This window comes from Callithrix jacchus, chromosome 3 (assembly GCF_049354715.1).
Source record: "Callithrix jacchus isolate 240 chromosome 3, calJac240_pri, whole genome shotgun sequence".
In the NCBI taxonomy this organism is placed as follows: Eukaryota; Metazoa; Chordata; class Mammalia; order Primates; family Cebidae; genus Callithrix; species Callithrix jacchus.
Window position 1 is genome coordinate 161320553 of NC_133504.1, and position 7858 is coordinate 161328410.

A 7858-nucleotide genomic window follows, 5' to 3' on the forward strand; every position below is an offset into this window, starting at 1 on the left:
GGTTACTCTCTGACCTCAGCCCTCAGAACTTCCCGCCCTTACTTGTTTATAAGCAACAGCCTTCTAGCTAATAAACGAGACTTGATCAGATCCTTGACTTCTCTCCCTTCTCCACGTCTCCTGTCTCTCTCTTTTAATCCCCACTCCCTCCCTAGTGTCTCCGTTGCTCGTCCCGTGGGTAGGGACAATTAATCAATGAAAAAATATAATTTTAAAAACCTCACATATTCTATTTAGATATAGGAATTAGATTTATTCAGTAGTACTATTGGATTTCATTTGGTTGTGTTATGATATTTTATACTTTAATAGGAATGCTTAATCATACTAAATAAATGTATTTCTGATCCAGATGGTATGATAAACCATCATTTTTGCCTCTTCCATCTCTGTTGCACACTCCCATGACAAAACCATGCCAATGGTAGATTAATATTTAAATATATACATATAATTAAATAATTAAATATAATTTAATATTTAAAATATATTATGCACAAATTGATTTCCTCAAAGAAACTATACATAGCAGTGAATGGTGCTGAAGCTACTTTTCTTTGAGTTGTAGGTTCATACAAAGTAATACATGACCTGAGGATCCACTTTAACTGAATAATGGAAATAAAAGTGCCCAATGTTAATTGAAGCCGTGAAGCATATGTATACCTACAAACACATGTATGTATCATAGGTCTAATGAAAATGTGGCTTAAATAGATCAACATAACCCTCACATTCAGGTCTTGTATTAGACCTTAGATATTTTTTTTAAGACAGAATTTAGCTCTGTTGGCCAGGTTGGAGTGTAGCAGCACGATCTTGGCTCACTGCAACCTCTTCTTCCTGGCTTCAAGTGATTCTCCTTCCTCAGCCTCCTGAGTAGCTGGGATTACAGGAGCCAGCCACCACATTGACTTATTTTTGTATATATACATTTTTTTGAGTCAGAGTTTTGCTCTTGTTACCCAGGCTGGAGTGCAATGGCGCAATCTCGGCTCACTGCAACCTCTGCCTCCTGGGTTCAGGCAATTCTCCTGCCTCAGCCTCCTGAGTAGCTGGGAATACAGGCACGTGCCACCATGCTCAGCTAATTTTGTGTATTTTTAGTAGAGACGGGGTTTCACCATGTTGACCAGGATGGTCTCGATCCCTTGACCTCATGATCCACCCGCCTTGGCCTCCCAAAGTGCTGGGATTATAGGCATGAACCACCGCACCTGGCCCCATTTTTGTATTTTAATAGTGATGGGGTTTTACCTTGTTGGCCAGTCTTGTCTCAAACTCTTGTCCTCAAGTGATCCACCTGCCTTGGCCTCCCAAAGTGCTGGGATTACCGGTGTGAGACATGCGACCCAGCTAAACCTTAGAACACTTCAATAATTGTATTTGCCGTATTCCAATGTTTCTGAAGAACTGTTTCTTTATGGTATATGGAGACAAACCATTCTCACCAAGATTGTTCAAGTTAAATTTGCAAAACATATTCAATTCTTCAATTCAAAGTTTTAATTTTATTCTGGTGTTTACTCTGGATGTATTTCTCATTCTAAACATTAAGAGGAGGAGGAAGAAAGCTTATGGAGGAGTGTTTATAGACAGGTTTTATGAGCCTAGTGTCAATTTTCCATCTATAGTCTATTGACTAGAATCAAGTGACAAATGACGAGAAAGGCAGAGAAATGTAATCTAGCTAAAGCAAAGGATGTGAATTTGAAGAGCAGCAAACTAGCAGTTTCTAAGACTTGCTAAAAAACATTCCCACTAACAAGGATTGCTCACAAACTCAGTCATCAACATGTGAATTGAATCCAGATGAAATGAACATGATGAAGTGCCCCAAAAAATGACTGTATATAAGTAAACAGCCATGTCACATTCTATACAAAAATATGCAGTTGAAAGTTTTTTAGTATCTTATAGGAAGAAAATAATGTGTTGTATAACAATCTAAAAATCCTAATCAATTTTTTAAAACTTGACTGGAAGAAAATAACATTATTTATATAAGTTAAAAAAATTATAATGTCAGAAAGTAATCTTTACATTATTGCACCTGATTACCAGGCCATGAATACAGTTTTCAAAATATCTACCCAATAATGTGTTATCTGAAAAATTGTTATTTGAATAATAATTTGATACTATTTTTGCTCAGTGTTTTGTTAATGTTTTCCACACAGTGAATGCCATCACTATGTTTTTATGATGTAAATTTTCTTCTATATACAACTGACCATTAACAAAAAGAAGGAAAACACTCAATTCTATAAATTAAAAAACAAACCTCATAATCACAGATTAGAATATTACACTTTACTATAGAATATGGTAACTTAATAGTACTTTTTTCAAATGTTTCTTTTATATTATATGAGCTACCCTGAGAGTGTTAACTCTACCACTTAGAATAAGCTGAGAAATGCTCATTAAGAAATAAACTAAAATCAACAAGATGGCAGATTAGAAGGTGCCAATGCATATCTCGCCCGTAAGAACAACAAAAACAATAAAGAAACGACTATATATTGATGAATGTAACTGTGGAATATAAGAAAGAGCTCCAGAGTACAGCAAAGAAGTAGCAGAAATTCTGTGGTGCATAGAAGCAAAGACTGACCAAATAGAAGAGTAAGAAATCTTTTGTCTGCAGCAAACACTCTACTCTCCAGTCAGGATCAACAGGAACCCAGGAGTGATTCACCCATCCAGGAAAAAAGCAAGCAAGAGGGCCTTAGTATCTCTCAACACCGCTGTGGGGGAACTAATCATAATTTCCAAAGCATACAGTGCCAAACACCATAATCCCAAATGTTGAAATCCTAAAATATTCAAATCTCTCAGGTCTAAAATACTGAACATCACAATCTCAAATGATCAAAATATTGAAAACATAATTCTGGAAAGTGCAATTAAGAAAAATATTTAATATATTTGTATTTTTAAAAGAAGAAACTTAAAACCAGGAGAACATAGACCACTTCACACAACTGTATTAGTCCATTTTGACACTACTACAAAGAACTACCCAAAGTTTGAGTAATTTAAAAAGAAAGGTTTAGTTGACTCACAGTTCTACAAAGCTAGGAAGGCCTTAGGAAACTTACAATCATGGCAGAAGGCAAAGAGAAGCAAGGCACATCTTACACGGTGGCAGGAGATAGCAATGGGTGAAGTGCAACAATTTTAAACCATAAGATCTCATAAGAGCTCACTTACTATTCCAAGTACAGCATGGAAGAAATTGCCACCATGATCCAATAGCCTCCCACCAGATCTCTCCCATGACATGGGGATTACAATTTAAGATGAGATTTGGGTGGGGACACAGAGCCAAACCATATCAACCATAAAATAGGCAAAATAACATATATATTTTTGCAAGAACAAACATTTAGGTATACCAATGACAGTTATATGGGTATGAGTTATGAGTAGACAAGCCATATCCATAAAGAAATGCCAGAATTCAAAGTGATAAACACATATCACAATGGTTGTTAGTTGTGTGCACCCATCTGTATAACTGCAGTCATCTGAAATACTGAAATACAGTGATGGAAACCTAAATATTTTGACAAGATTCATAAAAAAACATGAGTCACCACTGCATCACCTTACCAGTTGCCCAAACACCCAAGATTTTTTAGAATTTTAATTTTCACAAAAGCAGATGTACAACAAAAAGTCTCTTCAGCTAATTGAGGAAGTTTCAATGTCTTTACGTGCATGCACAATACTTGCTCACAAAATCAACATTGTGATACTGCACTGTTATAAAATCACTTTATAAAAATTACATAAAATGTATTAGAACTCTGTAAAAGCCTTCATACAATTTATACCTTTACTGTTAGAAATGACAAAAACATGAACCACAGAGCATAGTACATGGTAAAAAAAAAATGATGCTGACAATATAAAATAGTTTTTAACAAACTTAAAAAAAAGATAAACCCAAAACCAAACTAAAAAGAAAATGTGTCACATAAAAAGGTGTATTACAGAGATAATCCATAAGAACTGGTCAGCTTTCATGATCACTAACTATATTTGAAGTTTTGCATTCATCATGATGAAAAGCTGCTTTCGTTTTTTAAGATATGGCACTACTCAGAGCATATGTTTACATTCATTTTCTGTGTGACACACTCTTTTTCCAGTTCTTCTATGAATTAATATACACTGACATGAGCCTTCCCTATCAAATGTTTCCATCTTCTGTGCCATGGTTCTTTGCTGTTTTGAGTATGCAGAAATTCACACTTCATGTGCTCATATATAGACCACAAATTTGGTGGAAACAATATGGTGATCTAACTTCAAACACCATTTCCTATGTGTCTTCTTATCCTACCAGGTACACCAATTATTTATAATACAGTAACTTCAGTGGCTTCTTTAGGCAAATGCACCTTTAATTCATTAAGAGCTTCTGCAATGTCATCAGCTATTAGGAATGTTAATGCAAGCAAATGATGCATTTTAACCCAAAGTTTTCATATCACGTGGCAAATCCACTTATCTGAATTTTCTACTAAATGCATTAAAATAAATAGGAAAAAAATCTTTTTGGTAACACTTTGAAATTTACTTTTAGAAGACTTGCTATCACCTAATTCCAAATCTATTGTTATATGTTAGGGATTCAGCTGAAATTTGTTTTCCTCTGCATAAAGACAATGAGGGACTACTACTTTAGCCTAACATGTTGCAATTATTTTTTGATTATGATTTTCAAGCTATTAGACATTAGAGACTTAGAATTTAAAGACTCAGCTCTTTATGAATTATGAACATCCAGATTTCAACATCTGAGAATATGGCATTGGGTACATGTCTTTCAAGATTATGATCCAAACTCCCACTAAGGATACCTGTAGCATTTTGCCACTGGGGACTCCTGCAAAACTAGCACAATATTTTTTCCTTCTTCAAAATTTCACAGATAGAACATTCATTTTTATCACAGATTTTGGCAACTTCCAACATAACATTTTAGTTTTTGACTAAGTGGAAAACTTTCACCTTTTCACTTCGCAGCATTTTATCGCTTCTCTTTGGCATACCCAACTTTTAGCATTACCACATTGGCCTTTTAGACTTTTAGACCATTGTTAAGTAAAATAATGGTTACTCAAATACAAGAACTGCAATATTGTGGCAGTCTGACTTCATAACTGAGATGGCTTCTAAGTGACTAAAGGATGGGTAGTGCATAGAGCATGGATCCACTGAACCAAGTGATGATTTATATTTAGAGTGGGACAGAGTGCGACAGGACAAGATTCCATCACATTACTCAGAATGGTCTGCAATTTAAAGTGTATGAATTGTTTATTTCTGCAATTATCCATTTAATATTTTCTGACTGCAGCTTACTACAGGTAACTGAAACCCCAAAAAGTGAAACCACAGATAAAGAGGGACTAAGGTATATTCAAGGTCTTGAAAGAAAAAAAAATGTATATGTCAAATAAGAATACTTTACCTGACAAAGTAGTCTTTTAGAAACAAAAGAGAAATAAAGACTTTCGTAGACAATAGCAACAACCAAAGGATAAGGGAGATCATCAGCACTAGACTTGCCTTACAAGAAATATTAAAGCGAGTTCTTCAAGTTGAAATGAAATAATCTCAATTACTAACATGAAAAATATGAAAGTATGGAATTCACTAGTAGAGGATAATATGTTCTTAAATTTAAAATACTCTAATATAATGGTGATGTTCAAATCATTTTAAACTATAAAATAAATACTAAAAGACAAATGTATTTAAGTAACAAAAGATACATTTCCTAAATGGATACACAATATAAAAAGATTTTAAGTTGTTACATTGAAAAATATTTTAAGTTTAATGTATAATATAAGGGAGGAAATGAAGATTTGAAGCATAGAATTTTAGTATAAAATCAAAGTTGCTGTTAAGTTGAAATATTCTGTTATATTTACATAGCATGTTATGTAATCCTCATTATAACTAGTATGATTTGGCTCTGGTGTTCCCACCCAAATCTATTCTGTAGCTCCTATAATTCCCATGTGTTGTGAGAGGGACCTAGTGAAAGATGATTGAATCATGGGGCTGGGTCTTGCCATCCTGTTATTGTGATAGTGAAGATAGTGAATGGGACTCAGGAGATCTGATGTTCTTAAAAACTAGAGTTTCTCTGCACATGGTCTCTCTCTTTGCCTGCTGCCATCTGTGTAAGATTTAACTTGCTCCTCCTTTTCTTCCACCATGATTGTGAGGCCTCCCCAGCCACGTGAAACTGTAAGTCCAGTAGACCTCTTTCTTTTGTAAATTGACAATTCTCAGATAAGTCTTTATCAGCAGCATGAAAATAGACTAATACAATAATAGAAAGAGTAATCAAAGCATACCAGTACAGAAAAAAGGGGAAAAAGGAAGAAAGCGTCTATAAAACAAACAGAAAACAATAAACAAATTGGCAGTATTAATCCTTACTCATCAATAATTACCTTGAATGTAAACGCATTAAGCTGTCTACTCAAATGTCATAGAATGGCTGAAAAAATATAAACCATGATCAACCATATCTTGCCTACAAGACACTCGCTTCTTCAAGATGAAGAGTGTGTTAGGACACCAAATATGTTTTACAATTTAGGAAAATTGAAATCATACCAAGTATCTTTTCTGACCTCAGTGGAATGAAATTAGAAATCAATGATAGAAGGAATACTACAAAATGAACCACTATTTATAAATAACATATTCCTGAATTGTCAATGGGTTAAAAAACCAACAAAAGCTCAAACTATCAAGACAACTAAAAATAGACACACAGCATTTCAAATCTTATGGGATACAGTAAAATTAGTTCTAAGAGGGAAGTTTATGGTGCTATAGGTCTGCGTAAAAAAGAAGGGAGATCTGAAAAAATAAAACATAATATTATATCCCAAGAAGCTAAAAAACAAAACAAATTAAACTCAAAATTATGAGAATGAAGAAAATAATAAAGATCAGGGCAGAAATAAATCAAATAGAGCATAAACTTCAAAAAAAATAGTAATTTTTAAGACTAAACAAATGTGACAAACCCACATCTAGATTAAGAAAAAAAAATCACATAAAGTCATAAATGAAAGAAGGTACATTATAATGGAAGCCTCATAAACAAAAAGGAACATAAGGGATTTTTATAAATAATTATATCCCAACAATTGAATAAACTAGAGGAAATGGATAAATTTCTAGAAACATACAACTTAACAAGATTAAATGAAGAAAAAGTAGAAAGCCTGAAAAGACCACAAATAAAGATAATGAAATCATTATTAAAAACCTCCCAACAACGTTTGAAACATCCAGTATCAGATGACTTCACAGGTGAATTCTACCAAACATTCACAAAATGAAAACTAGTCCTGCTTAAACTCTTCTTAAAAAATAGAAGAAAAAACACTTGTATATTCATTTTATGAGGCCAGTATCAACTTGATATCAAAGCCAAACTAACGACAAAGGAAAGAGATTACAGTTCAATATCTCTGAAAAAACATTTGCATAAACCTTCAACTAAATTCTACCAAACTCATTCAACAAAACATTAAAGTGCTTATATATTATGACCAACTGGAATGTATTGCTGTGATGCAAGTTTGCATTAACATGGAAATCAACCAATGTGATACTCCACATTAACAGAATAAGATACAAATAGCACGATCATCTTAAGAGATGCAGAAATATAATTTGACAAATGTCAGCATGCTTTCTTGTTAACAACTCTCAACAATTTAAGCATAGGAGTAAATTTTCTCAATCATAATAAATGTCACATATAAAAATCTCACAGTTTTTTTTTACTCCTGCAGAGGTAAAACTG